Source organism: Pinus tabuliformis, chromosome 7 (assembly GCF_031772625.1).
Source record: "Pinus tabuliformis cultivar Carrire ecotype Pingquan chromosome 7, CPIR1, whole genome shotgun sequence".
In the NCBI taxonomy this organism is placed as follows: Eukaryota; Viridiplantae; Streptophyta; class Pinopsida; order Pinales; family Pinaceae; genus Pinus; species Pinus tabuliformis.
In genome coordinates, this window is record NC_142293.1 from 363,994,150 (window position 1) to 364,016,693 (window position 22,544).

A 22,544-nucleotide genomic window follows, 5' to 3' on the forward strand; every position below is an offset into this window, starting at 1 on the left:
CCAGGATACAACGCTAGAAAAAAATGAAAAATCCTACATTTGACGGTGCCAGAACACATCTCTAGCCTAGACCTCTAAATGTTTGCGTTAATGTTACAAATGCTCCTTAGGTTGATTCAATAAATTTTACTATTTATCTTCAATTACGTTTTAGCTTTAGGGCTCACCGCGAATGTCACTTGAATATCCTAAAATGCAAACTAGAATGAGGAAATGAAATATTTCTCATTCAATGAAAATCTATTTAAGGAAGGGAAGAGACAAAGAGTATGCAACAAACAATATGCAACAAATGATATGGAAAATTCAATTCCCTTTTCAATGGGAATGTTCCAATTTCAATTCACACACAAAAATCTAAATGTGAATGCAAAGATTTTTCTTTTCAAGTCTCTTAATTTTAAAAAATGAGGAAAACTGGGATGCAAAGTCCAATCACTGATTCAAATAAGCTTTTCAGAATGAGGACTAGAACAAAAAATCTTCCAAGCAACCAATGATCAACCAAAATCAGTTTGCAAACAACCTAATGATATTTAAAAAAATCCTTACCATAGGTATCAATACAAAAGAAAACCAAATAGAGGCTTTAGAGGGACCACAAGACACTCAAAGACTCAAGGAAGAGCAATTGGAATCAAGGTTGGATCAGAAAGACAATCAAAGAAAAGATAAGCTTGTGCATGAACAAGGTCTAATGCAGGTGTAGAGAAGGCACCATTGCTATGCAACACAGACATAGAGAAGGATGGATTGAGGTGGAACACTTTGTCAGAGGACTAGAGGGTGCATTAGTCTAGGGATGTAAAGTTTCGGCACAAGGATTGCAATTGAGACTCAATGAATGGTCTTCCTCGGTATGTTCTTGACTGGAGAAGACAATAAAGGTCCGTAAAAGATATAAGAAAAAAACAATGGACAAAGAAACCACCAAGGGAATACAACGATCCCCAGTATGGTGACCAAATTGTTATGAAAAATCTACGATTGCGGACAAAAGTATCTTCCCTAGGCCTGATGGAATGACCTATAACAAAAAAACACAAAGGCATTAATGTTTTCCTTAAAGTAAATAGATAATGAGATGAAGCCTACTTGGAATCTATCGTATGATTCACTCCTTCTTTCGCTTGAATGCTCTAATCCTAGCTCCAAATGCTATTATTAGAACCTACACAGTCAGATAACACAATTCAGCGATCCACGAAATCTATGTAGCATCATCTAATAACTTTATTCAATATATCAACATGGTATTGAAATATATGAAACCATAACATCATATATAGGAAAAAAAAAGATCTCTTTCCATTAATAGAAATGGAGTGAGTTACAACCAAAAATAGGTGTTGATCCTGTAAAATATCTCCTTCAAGTTGACTTGTCCTTTCTTTGTCACAAAGTGCACCTATAATCACCCTAATGCATGGGAAGATATCTCTCACCTCAACAACATAAGGGTAGAATCACTCTCCAAAAGCTAACCCCTAGCTTGTGGTTGGCCACAAAGATATAGAAAAGGAGGGTAAGTTGGGAGTTCTTATCCATTTACCAATTTAGGGCTTTAGATCCACTCTTAGGATCAGAGGATAAGGGATGAAAAATCCAAGGTAGGATAGGATATGATTCGAGAGTTTTATCTAAGATAAATGGTTACAACAGATCCTCGAAGATTTTGGAAGAAGAAGATTCATGATTCTGTCTCTTTTTCCCGAATTTCTAGAACCAATGCAGGTGCAGAGTGGAGCAACCTGTAGGTGATCAATGCAGTCCACAGTGGAACAACCTGGTTCTCAATGTTGTCCAGTAGGTGGCCAGGGAGAGTTGGTCCTTAAAATGACTGAAAAAAGATGTTTTTAGGTAGAAAATCATGGATAAGAATGAGTCATGCTTAGGGATTTGTGTTATGATGATGAGAAGGAGGTCAAATGATGTTGATTGATCTAGTTGAAGGCCTATTGAACAAATGTGACAAAATGGCCTATAAAAAAAGCACTTTTAAAATAACACCTTGCTCGACTAGTTGAAGCAATTGATTCTTAACCTCATTTGCTTCTAGAATGGAAAACTTGCATAGGTTAATGTTTGGCAATGGAAATTATGTAAATAGTTGGATCTTATGCTTCACTTTCCTCCATAGGGGAGTCACTCAGTGAACTTGTGTCATAGCATGTTCATTCGTGGGATATTAAAGAATACCCTTAATTTTAGTAGATATTGGAAATTACCCTTAAAAGTCCTTTTATTGACCACCCTTCCAATACATATTTACAATTTTTAAAATCCATACTTTTACCAAATATCCTAGGTATCCATTTTTTTTGTGGCATTTTAATACCACTTTTGACGTCTACCCCTAGTATGGAAACATGATGGAACTCTTATATGCCTACAAATCACAAAAGTAATAAAAAAAAGTAAGAAGTGCACTAATTGTTGTAACCAAGTCATGTTTTTCCCAACAAATAATCCATGGCGTGTTGTCCTTTTTTGCATTGACAAATAATCGTTGGATCCTCATTGTAAATCACAGCGTAGCACTAGGTAATCCCCCTTCGACATATATCCTCAAATGGGTCCCTGCAATTATGTGTCACACCGCAATCACATGATCACATTACTCTACACATCTGCAAATCTACGACCATTCCCCCCCTGCCCCCTACCTGCTCGATGTTTAACCACAAGAGTCTGGGAAAAATGGCCAAATTGTCATCTACCACGATGGGCCAATTAGGTGCATTTTTCACATTTCCTAAGGTGTGAAACCACCTGAGGCCAAGGTGAAATTTTTGGTGGCATCATGAGCTGATCCATGTGGATATTGGTTCCCCCTTGCTTATTCCACTTGGACCCCCAACATTGTTTCCTTTTAGTTTCCTTAATTCTAACAAAACTTTCTATTTTTGGTTGTTTTTCGGGTCCTAAAATTTAGTAGTTGTTTTGAGGTCCTAAAAGACGTTTTCTGGGAAAATGGAGAGACCAAAAAGTGACAAATTGTTTTTCACACATTTATTATTTTTTTTCCTTGCGGAGATCTTCGAAACAAGGTATTATGATAACCAAATGAAGATCGCATGTCAAAGTTACAACCCTAGGAAGTTGGCCATCTAACTTACCCCAACAGGGCCCAAAACCATTGGCACTTCATCTCTGATGTTTAGGGTTTCACACTTCTTCTTTATGATAAAATTTGTCTCCAGGCCCCATTGCAACACAGTTCATAAGGCATGTAGCCTTCACATATCTTCTCAGAGATAAGCTACCATCGTCCAAGCTATTTTGTTCCATTCTGCATGTAAACATTTTTCAATACTTGTTTATAACTAATTTAAGTTCTGTTCTTTCACTATATCTCTATGTTTTGTTTAAATCTATATTTCATTTCATTCCTTCGTAAACCTAGATGAGTGGTATCAGAGTGGTCTACTCTTTCTCTGTTTTTCTATGGATGTCCCCAATGAGGTCGAGGTATAAGGTGTTGGAACTTGAATTGATTGAGCCCTTGCAAGACCATCCCTGCCAACACTGACAAGCTCCCACATAAGAAGAAAAGAAAGATGAGGGAGTAGGAGACCCTATCAAATTATTGTTTGAAGAAGCCTGTTATGAAACCAGCTCACAAAAAGATAGAAAAGATAGATCAACGCCTTAGAAATAAGCCTCTTCGAGGGGGCAACCTCCTTTACATTACACAAATGAATAATTCTTAGATGATACAAATGACAAGACCTCCTTTCTATATATAGGAGTCTAAGGGGTCATAATATAATTAGAGCCGACATAACAATAATAATGTAAGGGCACAATAATAACAATATGGGGACTACATGGGCACAACAATATAATAAGGGGGTTGTACTAATAACAATAAGGGGTTACACTAGTAGTATGGGGACCTAACATGCCCCTCTCCTTGAAAAAGTGTTGTCCTCAATGCTTGAGTAGTTCTTGATGCTTATGTATAAATTCTTGTCCTCCCATGTGGAATCTTCAGTGGGTAAGTTCTTCCACTTGATGAGATACTTTGAAATTGATCTATTTCATAGCTTTCGATTTCCCGGTTCTGTGACTGCTTCAGGTTCTAAAATGATTTTTCCTTCCTTGTCAAGTTCTCGCAATACTGTTTGAATTGGGACCTTATGCAACTTTTGAATGAGTTCCCACTCCTTTGGGCATATGGATATATGTAAGGCCCGATGTTTGGAGGAATACTTCGTGGAATCAAATGAATAGCATGATCATGATCACGAATAGGTGGGAGGCCTTTGGGAGTCTCAAATACCTTGGAATGTTTGTCCAAAACGTTTTGGAGATCTGGAGAAATACATGATTTCGATGTGGGATCCTCTAGTGAACATAATTGTGCAATTACACCCCGTTGTTCTTTATTTAGAAGCTTTGTCATGCTGTTAGAGTTGATTATCTTTCCAGGTTTTCCTTCGATACCCATCAATTCAACTTCCTTTCCTTCCCAAAAACATTTCAACAAAAGTTCTTGAAAATTAAAAGCTATCGTACCCAAAGATTGTAGCCATTGTACTCCTAGTAAAACATCAGCACCACCCATTGGAATGGAAAGCATTGGGCTATTCAATACATATTCTCCCATGGATAGCTTGATATTATGGCACTTTCTAGAGCAATTTATGGTTCCTCCACTTGCAACCATCACTTGACACTTCGGTGTTGGATATAGGAAGCAATTCAATTCCTTGGCTATCTTACAATCAATAAAATTATGGGTATTGCTTGAATCAATCAACGCTCTTACCTTTTTCTTCTTGATATGTCCTTCTATCTTCATAGTTTGAGGAGTGGTAATTTCTTCCAATGCATTACAAGATATGGTCGGATTGATTTCTTGAGACTCGATGTGATCTTTCAATTCTTGAACATTTTTCTTCTTGATATGTCCTTCTATATTGACTGTTTGAGGAGTGGTAATTCCGTCCAATGCCTTACAAGATATGGTCATATTCATTTCTTCTTTCTCGATGTGATCTTTCACTTCTTGAACCATTTTCTTCTTGATATGTCCTTCTATCTTGAGAGTTTTAGGAGTGGTAATTCTTTCCAATGCTTTACAAGATATGGTCGGATTCATTTCTTCTTTCTCTGGGGTTAGTTCCTGGTGTATATACTCTTCTTTTGACGTTTCTTGATCCTTTTCTTCCTTCTCTCCACAATCAATGTAAAATAATTTCTTCTCAGCACACTTAGGACCTTTAATGTATTTGTTATCACAATTGTAACAAAGCCCTTTTTCTCTTTTTTCTTCCAATTACTGTGGTGTAACCCTTGTAGGTTGTGGAAGGCTAGGAGAAACAACGCTTCTGTCTTTATAGTTGTGAGGGTAGACTTCCTTGTTGCCATAATTTTTCTTTCCACTTTGTAACAAAGCATTTTTTTCTCTTTTTTCTTCCCACTGTTGTGGTGTTGCTCTTTGTATCCTCATAATGTGCTATCATTTCCTCCGTGAAAATTGACCATGTAACAAGTTGTTTACGAAAAAAAATCCCTTTATACCATAAAAATTGACCCAGTTCTAAATATGAAGATGAAATACATACCTTTTGTAATAGTGTACACCATGTAAATCAAAATATTTCTCCATCCGTAGTATCCAATTTACTGGATCCTTTCCATCAAACTTCCTCATATTTCCTTTTCTTGATTTCAGGAGCTCGATCTTGAAATGACTGTAACTCTGTACTTTCAGATCTCAAAGTTCTAAAATTGTCTCTTGCAGTAGCCCTCTGAGTCCTCTTTCTAACCCCGCAAGTCTGATCAGAATTTGATTCTCCAAGAAAGAGTTATGCCCAATCTCCTAGGATGACCTGATTATATAATGTTTCAGTAGAGTGAACTTGTATGATGTGCCACGTGTCAGTGTTTCGACCTTCAGATCTGAAAAATATGCACAGAAAACTACAGTCCATCCTCTTTCTGTAACTTCTTACGAAATTTCAATTTGTTTCTCAGAGAGAAAGTTATGATGATTTTCCCAAGGTGACCTGTTTGGAATGTAATTCGGGGGTTTGCAAAAACCCTAACTTCCTCAGATTATATCTCCACAAATATAGCGAGACAAGATCTGAAATTCGGAGCTACGGTTCAGATCAATTTCCTCTCAAATGGGTTTTTTTTTAGCTTCTAAAACTTCGTAGCGAAAGAGTTATAGCGAAAATTCTACGATGACCTGTTTTAGAGGAAATTCTAGAGCTTGCCAAAACCCTAAATTCCTTAGATCATGTCTCCGAAAATATAACGCGAAAAGATTTGAAATTTGGACACGACGTTCAAACCAATTTCTTCTCAAATGGGTTTTTTTTGTAGCTTCTGAAACTTTGTAGCGAAAACATTATTGCGAAATTTCCATGATGTCCTGTTTGGGGCAGTGAAACCCTAGAATCCACAGCTTTGATACCAAATGTTATGAAACCAGCTCACAAAAAGATAGAAAAGATAGATCAACGCCTTAGAAATAAGCCTCTTCGAGGGGGAAACCTCCTTTACATTACACAAATGAATAATTCTTAGATGATACAAATGACAAGACCTCCTTTCTATATATAGGAGTCTAAGGGGTCATAATATAATTAGAGCCGACATAACAATAATAATGTAAGGGCACAATAATAACAATAATGGGCTTCTATGGGGCACAATAATAACAATATGGGGACTACATGGGCACAACAATATAATAAGGGGGTTTTACTAATAACAATAAGGGGTTACACTAGTAGTATAGGGACCTAACTCGAGCGAAAAAGGAACAAGATGATGGACAAATTTTCCTAGATCCTTTGGCAGATGCCAACAAGCGACACATCTTCTTCCAGCAACCATTTCGGAGGCACCACCCACTTCAAGGTACAAGCTAAATTTGATATCCATATACTTGAAGGTCAGATAGATGTAGATGTTGTAGGTAAATGGTTAAGTCTGATGGAAGGTTATTTTTTGGTTCATAGTTTCTCCAATAGGGAAAATATTACTTTTGCATTGCTTAAGGACACCCCCCCATGTTAAGGACTAGCGGGAAACTTACTATGAGAAAAGGGCCAAGGAACCCTCTCTATTTATAGTTGCACCCTCTTGGAACTCTTTTTGAGACACTATAAAGGAACAATATTACCCTATTGGGAGATATGAAGACAAGTACATACAATGGACCACACTATGACAACAAAGGGACCAAGATGTGCATGAGATCACACTTATCTTTTAGATTAGACCCTTCTTAGGATCTCTATTTACGAGCATGTTACAATTGACTCCTAAACACAAAATCCACTATCCATATACAGTAGGTTGGCATATTTTTCATACTTTACTTAAAAATATGGTATCAAATACTCTAAGTGACATATAGTACTCAAGTACTGTGGTTGTCTACACAAATACATTTTGAAAGAAATGGAGTTCCTAAACATCTCCTCACTTGGTGCAACATACTGATATGCTACCAAGATTGAACAAAAATTTAAACAAAAGAGGAGAGACTTTGGGTCTGCAAATCCGAAGCATGGCCAGAGCACCCCCAAAATGTAGAAAAAAGGATAGAGCTAAGGTGGACCAAGTCATGACAACCCATCGAAGCCATAAGCAAAGAATTGCACCACGAAGACAAATAAGGATGCATGAAAGTGGTGTGATTTCCATAAGAGCCCCACCCACAACACAAATGAGTGTCACACCAAGCAGTCATTAATGGCCAAGCTAAAAGCTTCAGAGTCCAATGCATGTTATGATACTGAGCCAGAACCTAACAAGGGGAATGACAAGGGGAAGCAGACTATCGACACAAAATCGAGTGCTATAGTTTCCAAAATAAAGGTCTAGAAGACTGAGTCCGATATCTAGAGGAGGGAGAGTGTCTCTTCCACTCACATATGTGGGTGAAGGGTTCTCTGTTGCAGTTCATTGTCGAAAGTGGGAGCCAAAAGAACCTTATCTCAGTAGAAATCGTTAAGCAGTTAGGCTTTCCAACCACATCACACCCACAACCATATACCATCAAGTGGCTCCACTAAGGAAGATATTTTCATGTCAGCCTACAATGATGCCTTCCCTACAACATCAGGCCATTCACAAACAAGTTACTATGTGAAGTTTCTCCTCTTGAAGTTTGTGATGTTTTATTAGGCCAACCATATTTTTGGAAGTGTCATGATATGTATGAGTCTAGGCCTCACAATGTTGTTGATTACTTTGGGTAGGAAACTATATAGGATACTAGAGGTAGCCCCACCTACCACCATCTCTTTGATCTCTACTATGAAATGCAGTAAGATCATCTCCAACACCTATAAAATTGGTTTCTTTCTGATTTGCTCTCAAATTAAGTGGAAGAATGTGGCCACATCCATGGCCCCCGGAAAGGATCCCTTCATGCATCAAAAGCAAGTTGATACAGTCATGAAAGAATACAATGATATCTTCTTATCACCTATAGGATCACCCTTGCATTGTCAGGTTAATAACTCGATCGATCTGACTCCCAAAGCTCCTCTATGCAGTGGGCCAATATACCACTGCTCTCTTCTGGAAAATGAGGAAATCAAGTGGCACATCGAGGAGCTGCTACAAAAATGGTGCATTTGACCAATCTCCTCACCTTGTGGGAGCCCAATTATATGATTACAGAAGAAGGATGGGACTTGTAGACTCTGCATTGATTATCGGGCACTATATAAAATCATTTTTAGGAACAAGTACCCTGTAACATCCTCCTCCAACATTTACCCAAGCAAACCGATCCACCTATGTAAACATGTGACGAATAATTACTATGATATGACTCAACTCCCCATGTATAGTTAAGGAAGTGGAATCGACATACCAAAAACCAAACTGACCTTTCTTAGGAGCTATAGGACCCCAAGAGACTGACCAACCACTCCAGGTGCCCAACCCCCGAGTTAGCTTGCTTTTGTTGCTGAACTAGACACCCAGTCACTCCCATGAAAAGCCTTCCAAGAGACTAAAACCCTCCAGTCACTCCCACAACAAGGCATCCATGCGATTGCAACCTCTTTCAGACATTTCTGTGCTAGCGACCCCAAATTCTGAGCTAATTTTTCAAGACTAGTACTTAGTCTCTGCCCAAAAGCTGATGAACTTTTCAGAAATGATAACTAACAAGAAGACAAGGCCTCTAATGCGAAACTTGAATAAGGACCTGACCAGACTCATCCGATCCATGACAGGCATTTTGTCAAACACATCATAAATATGTAATGTATAGGTCATATAAACACATATGAACATAGGGACCTCATATTTATCTGAGATTCATCAAGAAGGTCTGATGCCCTCTCACCATATCTACATTATCATCTATTAGGTCATGCATTCATTAACATTTCATCTACTAGTCAAAACATGATTAGATCCACACCTAAGTCTATCATAAACCATGCTTGTAACCAACAGAATAATAATGATAGAACAACCATTAAAACCACATATTAACAAGTATATTTACACATGGAACACAAGAGGAAAATAGCTATTATTAACATATGTAACAATCAACCAAGTTAGGGACTTCCACATACCACCTGACCATAGATTGGTATGAACCAAATCTTTCTTTCAACCAATCAAACCCGTGCCATATTCTAAGCATGAATGTGGGATTCAGAACAAAAACTGACCGGGGCTTCCTCAGGCTTTACTGTATATATCGCCAATATAGGTCAAGGATACCTAGGCCTGAAACCCTCATCTATACAACCAGGATTTACTGCAATCCTGCCAAGGGATTCCTAGGCCCAAACAAGAAACATAGACTACTAGGCTTTACCATAATCCCACTATATACCGGTCCAAGGATCGCTAGGCCTATACAAGCATGGATGCCTCCAGATATCTCCACCTAAACCATGAGTAATTTTTCCATCTCCGCCCTCTAAGATTTACTGGATATCCTGCCATTTACCGGTCTATGATTCCTAGGAACAATGAGGGTTCACACAACTAGGCTTTACCGCAATCCCACCTTTATCGATCTAGGGATTGCTAGGTATTGTGATTTCTCCTGAGACCACCCCACTCAATTTCAAAACCATTTGACAATCCATCTCAACCAAGTAAGAGAAACCCCATCACAACATGACTATCTAGAAATGGAAAGACAAGGTTGAAAACCATTGTCACACCTAGAAAACCCCATGCTAATGACAACAATAGAACCAAAAACACACATGCTTGTACCATGCATGCCAAAACTAGCAAGGAAATCATAAATACAACTCGATACATGAAATTAATCTCACTGTAGTCGCTTGATCCAACTCTTCCTTGCTTGATCTTGGATTCCCTTTGCTTTATTTTCCTTCCTTTGCCTTCCTTCCTCCAATTCTAGAGTGCTCCAAGAATTCTCTAAGTGTCCAAGAGTATGAGAGAGAGAGAATAGAGAGAGAGCTCCAAAACTGAACTAACAAAAGGTAACACTGACAAAATCTAACACTGACAAAAGCCATGAACTAATCCTTAGAAGCCCTTTTATCATTGAGGCCTCTATTTTCTTCATTTTTCCTTCAATTTACCTCTCATGCAAACCTGTGACCTTTCACCTTCCTTTTCTCCTATTTTCCATTATCTTCATAAGTAAAGATCAATTAATGCCTCATGCCTTTCCAAAGCCTTTTTCATTGCCTTTTCCAATTTCCTTTAGCCATAATAAACCAAATGAACACCCACTAGGATGTTTTTCCCAAAATGTAGCTTGGAAAACGTGTCCCAAGACCTTGGTATTATTTATTTTTTTACACAGAAAATCAACCAAGGCTGTTACATAACGAATCCCATAGATTGATGAACTTCTTGACTGTCTTAAGTGGGAAAATTACTTCAACAAGATTGATTTTAAGTTCGGATATCACCAAGTTCCAATAGAGCTCAGAGATGTATGGAAGATCACCTTCAAATCCAAGAGGGCCTTTTTTAGTGGTTGTCATGCTCTTCGTGTTGAAAAATTCCACTTCAATGTTTATGAGGCTAATGGATGACATCTTATGGCCTTTCACCAACTTGTTCGTGGTTGCATATTTGGGTGACATCCTCATCTTCAATAGGAGATGGGTAGAGAACTTGCAACATATTTGGCAAGGCCTTGATACCTTGTGGTAGCACAAGCTATGTTCCAACCCAAACAAGTTCTCCTTTGGCATGGACCAGGTCTAATATTTGAGCTACATAATCGATGAGCGATGCATGCATGTGGATTTGGCTAAGATCCAATTCATGCGGGATTGTTGAATGCCAATGACTATGATAGAGATTCAGAACTTCTTGGCCCTTGCAAATTTACACTAGAGATTCATGTTGGGTTCTCTCATATTACTTGTCCCTTGAGCCAAATTACCAAGGATAGAGAAAAATCAATGTTTTTTTGGTCTGAGGAACAACAAAAGGCATTCGTTGAACTGGAACATCGCCTTTGTTATGTGCGAGTCCTCACCTTGCTAGACCGACAATAACCATTTGAGATTGATACAAATGCCTTAGATTATGCTATTGGTGTAGTCCTCAGTCAACAAGGGCATCTGATTTCCTACCATAATGATAAACTCTCTGATACTATTCATAGGTACCCCACATATGATAAGGAGATGTACTCTATTGTGTAGGCTTACCAGTTAAGGAAGAATCACATTCTAGCGAAGGAGACGATAATCCACACAGATCACCGACCTATTCAATTTATGGAAAGACAAGGGAAGTTGTAGAAAAATCTCCATAAGAAATGGTCCACATACTTACAACAATTCCATCTAAATATAAAGTAAAATAGGGGAAGCACCAATCATGTTGTAGACTTCCTCAGTCAATCCCCCATTATGGAAGTGAGTACAATTCTCAACTTTTATGGGAACGAGACCTCTGGATGGCTGCAACTATATATATGAAAGTGACTCAAAGTTCGTTCCCACCTACAAGATGCTGATGGATGTAAAGCGAATTCTAGACTACCACCTTCAGGATGGACTATTGTGTTATCTGGGACATATTTATGTTTCTTCAAGTGAGTGTGCCATGATTATTTGGGAGGCGCATTACATTAGGGTTGTAGGAAAATTTGGTGTCAAGAAGATAGTGGAAGTACTTTATAAATATTCTTACTGGCCAAAAGTCTGACAAGATGGCTGAAAATATGTCATATCTTGCACTGCCTATGCCATTGCCAAGCCAACCATTAAGAGGCAAGGTCTATACACTCCTTTGTCTACTCCTAGCCAACCTTTGGAATCCATCTCCATGGAGTATATGTTTATACTCTCTTCTACCAAGAATGGTAATGACTGTGTATTTGTGGTCATCAATAATTTTTCTAAGATGGCTATAGTGATGGCCTGCAAGAAGAGCATCACAACAGAAGACACTGGAAAAGTTTTCTTCAAACGAGTGAACGCCCATAGACCATTATATAATATTGGGATAGCGGGTTCCTGAGCACATTTTGGTTGAGCCTCTGGTCATTATTGGACACTATGCTCACTAAGTTGACTATATTCCATTCGTAAATTGATGCCCAGACAAAGGTTGTCAACAGGATGATAGTGAACATATTATGCATGTACAACTCCAAGCATCCACGAACATGGGATGAGAGTCTTCCCTATGTGAAACACATCTATAATGGAGCTCTCCATAACTTGACTAGACATAGCCCCTTTCTAGTGTACATGGGATTTCAACCATTGTGTCTCATTGATGTCATAATGCCTCCTGTGACTACATAGGTGAAATTTGCACATGTTTAGTCTGAAGCTGATTAAGCCACCAAATTTATTAAATGCATCTAGCACATTTTCTAATAGGTCCATGACATCCTAGATAAAGGCAATGAAAATTACAAATAACTTCATGATCAACATCGAGTGCCACATAAGTGTCAAGTGGGAAACAAAGTTTGGTTACATTTGCAGAACGAGCACCTTAATGGAGCCCATCGGAAGCTTCAACCAATTCTATATGGGCCTTACACCATCAGAAATGGTGTGAGTGAGAATTATTTTGAGCTTAGCATTCCCCCATTTCTTTGTCTGCACCCAGTGTTCAATGTGTACCACCTTCAACCATACTTTCCACCATTTTTGGACACATCAGACATTGCTGAATACTTGACACCAACAAATCTAAACCTAGATTACATTGAAGAGGCCACGATTGATCGAATCATGGACACATAGACTAAGCACACTCACCAATTGAGGATCCAACTGTATTAGGTTATAAAATCCTTCCAGCTCTTGCACCGAGGAAAGTGGCTTACAAGGAACCAAGTTCAGCAAAAGTTTCCCCATCTCATGGAGGCACTCAACATAATGGGGACCACTTATTCCTAAGGGGGAGGGAGACTGATCTAGGTGGATATTGGTGGCCACTCGCCTATTCCACTTAGACCCCCAACACTATTTCCTTTTAGTTTCCATAATTCTAGCACAACTTTCTATTTTTAGCAGTTTTTCGGGTCCTAAACTTCCAGAGCAATTTTGAGGTCCTAAAAGTCATTTTTCGGGAAAGAGGAGAGACTGAAAATGTGCCAAAATATATTTTCTCTATTCTGTTTTCACCCCCTTATGAAGATCTTCTAGATGAGGTTTTATGATAGTGAAACAAAGATCACATGATAAAGTTATGACCTTGGGAATTTGCTAGTCCAACTTAACCCAACAGGGCCGAAAATAGTTGGCACTTCATCTCCCAGGGTTAGGGTTTCAACCTTCTTCTTTGTGATAAAAAGGCCTTTGAGCCCCATTGTAACAAAATTCAGAAGGCATCCAACCATCACATCTGTTATTAGAAATAAGCTACCATCGCCTGAGCTAGTTTGTTCCATTGTCCATGTAAATATTTTCAATTCTTGTTATTAATTAATTGAAGTTATGTTCTTTCATTGTATATTGGTGTTCTATTTAAATATATATTTCATTTCTTTCCTTCATAAATTTAGATCATGAGCACCACAGGATTAGTTGCGCACTAATGGCGCATATGCTGTCATGTTAGCTCCTTCTGCAACCCATGCTTGTTACCTTTAATGCATTAATTATGATAGATTAAATAAAATTGTATAGGTTATCTCACTCATTATCATTAGGAGTTAAAGTGGGTTAAAGGGTAAAAAATCAGAGTTTACAGGGAAAATCAGGAAAGTGTTAATTATAGGTAACTTACCTTCACCGCACTCCCTTTTTTGTGATAAGCTATGATCAAATGGTTCCTAGGAAGAAGGGAAGGTTTTCAGAGAAGGTTAAGATGATGTCCTAATATTACAATATGAAGACTAATGAACCCCTTGCCTACTAGATCAATTTGAACCCTTGTGTGTGCCAAAGAATCCCCCCTCTTCAATAAACAAATACATATATTTCTATGTATAATGAAAAAACCCTTCTACCCCACAATACTATGCAACATATTAATTTTCACTTTTTCTCTTTCTTTAACCCCCTATATGAATTTAGATGTTAACATATTTTCCATCCAGTGCGTTGAGAAATTCTAAGCCCCCTAAGAACAACCTTATTAAACCTAAGTTTGAGGTTCTACAAGCCTTGAAGGATAACAAATACATCGTTGTTCTTAAAGCTGAAAAAGGGGGTGCCACTGTTATCTTAGATAAAGAGGATTACCAAAGAAAAATGTTAGATCACCTTTGTTATAGCAGGGGCTATAGAAAACTTAATAAGAATCCCCTAAAGAAGATTTCTAGCTTATGACATGATGTAATTCATTTTTTAAAAAGAAGAAAAGACAATTATTGTAAAGATGTAAGAAAATTATTTTTATAAACATGGGTTTCATGCTCTATTTATTATGTTTATAGGTCTAAGCACTCAAGGTGTGATTCTAGGGTTGTTTCGTGAGTCAAGGTCCTTGTTATCATGTATTAAACCCTTCTTGGGCTTCTTATGTCAAGAAATAAATTCATTTTTGTGTCAAAATAGTAATTTATTCTTCCTCCACCAAGTTGGCCTCATCTTCTACCAAGTCGACCTCACTAAAGGATATCAACCACCTTTGAAGACTATATCTAAGGTGTGCATTCGAACTATTGAGAAACTAATTTAATCATTCGATATGTAATCCTAGAAGAAAAGAAACACGTGCGAAGGAAAAGAAAAAGGAATGTATATCCAACAAAGAAGATTTTTTTTCTCATAATTTGCAACACTTGTGAAAGGATTGAAGTAGAATGTGCAAAATTTTAGGACTTAAGATGTAGGTTGAGTTCTCATAGCAAGGAAGAGGGTAGAGACCTTGTTTGACTTAGTTTTTAAGTATTCTACATGAGTTGATTTTGAAGGAATTGACTACAATTTGACTATTCTATCTTGTGAGTCTGGCTTGGTGGTTTGGAAGAGGCCTTATTGTTGGTCTAAAGGTCTTGATTGTTTAATTTGAACTGGTTCTTTAAGAAGAAGACAAGTTTGGTTGGGTTTTCCCCTAGGAGAGGGGTTCTTCCCCGGCTGAGTGCTTGTATCTTGTGTTCTTTGCTTCGTGATCTTCATAAATTTTGGCAATTGTTTGATGATGAGAACCTTAACATTAACACAGAAGAAAATACATAATCACAAATAATTATCATGTAACGATAAATAATGTTAACAAATATCCTAACGTTGCGCTAAGGATTTCTCAACATGGTATCAAAGCTAAGGACAGTGGCATAAGGCAGGTAGAAGATGATTGTTTGAAGGACAAAGGGCTTCAAAATCTATATAAATAACATTCTTCACTCTTGTATTAAAGATTGAGTCATATAATAGCAATACTAAGATTAATAGCATAATTCTGGGTTTGATTACAAACTAAAATTACAGTGTTTAGGCCATAGGCCCGGGCTAGAAGGACAAATATAGTGACGGTGAAATATGAATTATCTAAACATCAATCATGTCTTTCAAATAATCTAAGCAGCCTAAAAGGAAGTCTGAATTCATGAGCATAAGAACAAGTGTATTGATATCATCTCAGAGATCCAAACATCATAAGGTGACCAAATCAAAAGTTCAAATAGACCAGAAGTAATCCTATAATCCATCAAAGACTACTATGCATAATTTGTAAGATCAGTCTCAGAAATCTAAAAATATAATGTCCCATGCATGCTTATATAAGGAAGAATGAAATATTACAATCCCATAGAAGTCGAATCCAATCCAACAAAAAGATCTCCTTGAAAAATAAGTATTTGAAAAGCATATTAGGCCTATTTACTAGATCCATTTCAATGGGTGTCAAAAGCTCTAATAAGAGAGACATAGTCACAAACCTATATCAGCCATTATCAAGGCTTACAATAGTCCTATCATTAATCTAGTGGTGGCACCTTGAAGAGGAACCAAATCCGCAATTTTTGAGAAGCAGTTCAAGATCATTTGGGATTGTTGAATGCCCTATCTTAAGAATCAAAGTAAATAGCGAAAGACTACAAGAATATCAGAAATAAAGTGACAAAAACTTCATATCAGTCCTTCTAAGGGCAATTAAAAGTCATTTAAGGACCTATGGCATCTCCAATAGTTTTCTCTAAGAAAAGCAGAAAGAGTATCTTGACTTGGAATCTTTGAAGTTGATCTCGAAGGCAACATTGAAGAAGGTACAACTTCATCCTTGGGAAGTAAGAAAGGATTATGTAAGATTGCTATAAGGTACGTATAATATACAATGTTTATGTGTAAGTTTTTACTATATGTTTTAAGTGTAGGGTTTGTAGTCTTATATTTTGTGAATATTTTTGGATATATAGGATTATAAGCCCTAGATGGATATTGAATTAAGATAACTCTTGTTAATGTAAAACTCTAACCCTAATTTGATTATTCCTTCATAGAAACTCTACCTCTTGAGTTCTAGGTTTTTTAGCCTTCATATTTTTGGGGTTTGTTGGTATCTAATCCTTCGTTGATATTTGGAAACCCTAGTCAAAAGAGAAGCCCTAACCCTATTATATTTTATTTCCTCATAGAAACCATAGCTTTTCGTCTCTAGTATTTGTAGGTAGTCTAAGGAGAAATGGAAAACCATAGTAAAGGAAGAATTGGATTTGAAATTCAAACCCTAGGGTTGATGTATCGAAAGATAACATCAAGAAAATTAGGGTTTGGATATGGAAATCCTAGGAATTCTTCCTCTCTAAAGATTCCATAAAATCCATAGATTGTCAAAATCATAATCATGCTACTTTTATATTTTTTTTGGTGGTACTTACTAGTGAATGTTGCAGGGACATAAATATATGTTGATCATATATCATAAAGAGCATTATGAATAAAGGAAATGGTAACTTGGTAATCAATTTGGATCCTTGGTCACTCTGATAAAAGTAGACTCATATGGAGATGGATCATGAAGACAATGATACTATCGTGATGAGAGGAAATCCTTTAAGAGGCAGCGCTTTCAACATTTCTTGAAGAAGCAACTCATGGTATGTTTAAAGTTCTAATATTTATAGAACGTCTCCATCATACGAGCATGTATGATCATTTTATCTATTTATGGTAATAGAATCATGAATATTCATATATTGTTAGGGTGTTTAGTCTCTAGATTAAATCAACCCTATATTTCTTCACTTTGATAAAACCCTAGCCTTTTAATTTTTTGGGTTTATTGATTATATATAGGGTTTATGAAAAAACCTTAGCAAAGGTTGATATAAAAGTCTAGGGCATGAAAGTGAAAACTTAGGTGTAAATGGTTGAAACCCTAACATGGTTTAGTTTTTGGATACTATTAAGGTTTAATATCTTTTTTAAATTTTTGATAACCCTAGATGCTCTTGTTGTGATAACGTGATAACCCTAGTTTTATAAAGTTAATTTCATGCTCTTGTAAAGATATATTTGTTCTTGGTTGTACTTGCTGATGAGATTTGCAAGTACATAGTTTTCAAGCGGTTATAAAGATGCATTCCTACCTCATGCTTGATGATGAATTTATGATGATATTGAGCATGATGAAAAGAGGAATTTACAAGAACCTTGATGATAGATGCCCTTGTTGCCATACAAATGAAGTCTTGGAAGGTTGAAGTTCTCCGATGATACGATGATGCAAAATAAATATCCTGTGTAGCTGGAAGAGTAAAGTTGTTGATGATGGAATTATTCCCATAGTTAAGAGGGAGCTTGGATGAAGGAAAGTGTATATCCTCCATAGCTGAAAAGGAGTAAATGATGGGCCATGACTAACAGTCATACGTATAGTAAATACCATTAAGAAATAATGGGATTGAAGAATGGATAAAGCACTAGTGAAGGTTATTCCTATTTTATGAAGTGGTGAACAAGGAATCGGTTGATTTGAGATGTGTCGAAGCTGAGTTTGGTGTTGTTTGGAAAGTTGGAAAGAGGGAGCTTTCGTCGAGATTTTTTTGGATATTGTGATAACCTAAGCAACATCAAAATATTTGAGGACCCCGAATTTTGTGCTAGCATATTGATAATAAGAACCAAGAAATCAAAAGTCTGATACTATTTGAGGCCTTGAGGCTACAATATGTCTTAATGGATGAACATGTAACTAGTGTGTTTTCCTCTCCTTGAGAATTATTTAATATTTTATGAGCATGATTGGATTGATTTTGTTGAGAGGGAGAGATGAGTACCTTAGGTTGCGTGCCTATATGATGGTAATTGGGAGGACATCTTGGCCTAGTTAGTATTGAGACCTTAGTTATAGCTTGGACTTGATGATGTCTATATCCCGGTGTGGGAGGTATCTTGGTCTTATGGAGCTCTATTTTAGTGTTTGACCTTGATGATACCTAGATCCCCATAAGAGTTGGTGTCTTGGCATGGAGGCCTAGATGGTATCTATATCCTGTCATATTGATACCAAAGTAGTAGCATTATGGTGCATATAGTGACAAGTTACCTTGATGACACCTTAGTACCTGTTGATTTAGTAGATCCTTGAATTAGTTTCTTGGAAATGACATTTGGATCCTTGAATTATTGTCTTGGTGATGACATGTGGATCCTTGTAACAGTGTCTTGACACTTGGATCTTCAATACCTTGGAATTTGTTTGCCTTTATGGTATCTAGCATTGGATATGTTGTTGTACTCTTCTTGGAACACTTCAAATTGATTTCAACCTTGTACCAGTTCAACAATTATGAATACTTCCCTAGTTAAGAGGGAGTGTTGAGAAATTAACTAGTATTAGTCTTCATAATTGTTCTCTAGCTCATGACATGATGTAATTCATATGTATTTGTAAAAAGAAGAAAATAAAATTATTGTAAAGATAGAATAAGATTATTATTATAAGCATGGGTTTCATGCTCTATTTATTATGTTTCTAGGTCTAAGCACCCATTGTGTGCTTCTAGGATTGTGTCATGAGTCAAGGTCTTTGTCATCATCAATTTAACCATTCTTGGGCTTCTTAGGTCAAGAAAGAAATTCATTTTTGTGTCAAAATAGTCCTTTATACTTCCTCCACCATGTCAGACTCATCTTCTAGCAAGTCGACCTCATTAAGGGATATCTATTACCCTTGAAGACTATATATAAGGTGTGCATTCAAGCTATTAAGAAACCAATTGAATCATTCAATCTGAAATCCTAGAAGAAAAGAAACAAGTGCAAAGGAAGAGAAAAGGGAATGTATATCCAACGAAGAACAAATTATGCTCATAATCTGCCACACGTGAAAGAGGAATGAAGTAGATGATGTGAAATTTTAGGAACAAATATGCAGGTCAATTTCTCAGACAAAGGAAGAGGGTAGAGATCCTATTTGACTTAGTTTTGAAGTATTCGACTTTTGTTGATTTTGAAGGACTTGAATGGAGATTGAATAGTCTATTTTGTGAGGCTGACTTGGTGGTTTGGAAGAGGTATTATTGTTGGTCTAAAAGTCTTGGTTGTCTCATTTGAAATGGTTCTTGAAGAAGAAGAAAAATTTGGTTGGGTTTTCCACTAGGAGAGGGGTTTTTCCCTAGCTGAGTGCCTACATCTTGTGTTATTTTCTTTGTGATGTTTGTAATTTTTGGCAATTGTTTGATGATGAGAACATAAACATTAACAAAGAATAAAATACATAATCACAAATAATTTTCATGTGAAGAGAAATCAAGTTAAAAAATATCCTAATGTTTCCTTAAGGATTTCTCAACACAGTGAAGTCCCCATGCTTCCCTCTTAGGTCGTGTTTTAGTAGCTATAACAACCCCTTATTTTCCTCTAAGTATGACCAATTATTGGAGGAAAAAAAGGGACCCATATACTTCTCAGCCTCATCACATCCATACTATGCTACATTTGATTTTTTCTAAGCTTGATTCACACTTATTTTGGCTTTGCCAACACGTAAGATGAATTTTAATCAATTTTGGAAGCCTCCTCTCACAGACAATACAATGCTTAAAATTTTTGTATCCTAATGATATGCCAACCTGAAAGGGCTTAGCTCAGGGACATGAACCTAGCTAATCCAATGATACAACAATATCATCTTGGTTATCCCAATGATACAAAGATATATAATTTCCTTTCTTCATTGATCAAGTTTGTAACCATCCTCTCCCAAATGACATAGTGTTATGATGTTACCTAGTCAAATGATACAGTGCCCTAGAAGATGAGTTCTATTTTTAGCACCTAGAAAATATCTATCCCAGTGATATGTCACTCTAGAAAGGATTAAACCAACACCATGAGATTGGCTAACCTAATGATACAACACTATCATCTTTTTTACCCCAATGATACAATGTTATAGAAGTTTCCTTCTTAAGTGATACGATGCTCCACCAAGTCACCTAACCTTGCAAACTTACCTTCCCCAATGATATAGCTATATGATATTACATTTTCCAACATTGTACCACAAGATTCCTCAACTTATTTTAATGTATCACTAGAATCATACATTGCAAACACAACATAATAAACTTGGCATTTATGACCATGAACTTGCTTGTGCCCAAGCTCCAAAAAGCTTTATAAACGTTACCATATCACTACCATTTCTTACATATCTTATCTCTTCCTCCCTTTTGCATGATTTAATTCTTGATTAGAGAGAGAGCTTCCCCACACCACTTCAGTCCCAAGTGTTACACTAGTTCAATAGTTACACAACCAACTCAGGTATGAATCTATTCTACCTCACTCAAAATTTCAATTTCATTTTTTTTTTACAGATAACACCTCTTTCTCCCCCCTTTCTTTCTTATAAATTGGGTTGGGTGTTGGCCCAAGATCACTCTATTATTTTCATCCCTTCTCATCCTTTTCCCTCTTCTTCTCACTTACTCTACACCCAAGAGCTCACTCTAACCCTTTCCTTTCTCCACCAAGCTGCTTGTTTCCTCCTTTCTATTGAAAAACTGAATTGAAACACCCTCTTTAAGCTAATGGATACATTGTGGCTGTGGTGCAGGTAAATTATCAGTGCAGACACAAACAATTCCTCTAGCCCAAGAGAGCAGGTCTAGCCACAAACAAACAATCTATGGAAAATATCCTTAAGCTAGAATCAAATAAGAGGGCCTACCTCTTAGAACACTATTCCGCTTGGTGATGATCCTGCTTCCTTACTCCAACTACTTTATGTTTCCTTCCTTCGAATACCTGAAACAAGGAAACGCACAACAACAACAAATGTGATAGCATACAATACTGTATTCAACCTACTTAACAAGTTAAGGAACATTAAGCCATAAAATGTAATTTAACACTTCAATGTAGGAAACCAATCAATAGTTGTATTCATATAAGTTCAAAAAGAGATTACAACCAATGCCTTGACATTGCTGGTCTCCTCTGATGTATCCAGGTTCCCACACTTCTGCTAGCATCTCATGGATAGCCCCAACAATGGAAGTTTTAATGCCTCTTCCCTTTAGTCTCAAACCAAACCAATCACAATATCCTCCCTCAAACATAAACAAGAAAGTTACAACCTATAGATGTCTTGTTGAGTATTCAATCTCCAAAAATGCCAAAATTGAAACTAAAAGAACTAGTGAAGCTTGTAAAAGGAGGGGTCTATATATCTTGGATAGAGGGGAGATGGTTCCTCTTATCATGGGAGAAGGCTTTATCTGTTGGGTTAGTTACATCCTAATAGGGGAAAGAAGCCCAAACTGACTTCCTCGGCTCCATCTAGCCCAACCATTTACTAGACTTTTGTTACGAAGCTTCTAGACTTGGAAGCTTCGAATCCATATTTAAAAAACTTTCCAAAAGAGGATTAGCACAACTGAAAAAAGGCTCAGTAGCATTGTACGACGCTAGTCCTGGTTTTAATCTCTAAAAATCGACGCGAGGAGGAAACTAGTCAGTAGTGACGGTCTTGTAAACTGGGGTAAAAGGAAGATTCTTGGGAAATGATGCAAAAGGGAATTGTTCTGCTCATGAAGAGGGACATATTGGGAGTTTCGTCATGATGGGAAAGCATGTAGGGTTCATTTTAGAGGTCCTCCAAGATCGTGGAATGGGGAGTACAAGGACAGTGACAAAATGTTGTGTAATAGATGCCCCCTAAAGCATGAAGGACGA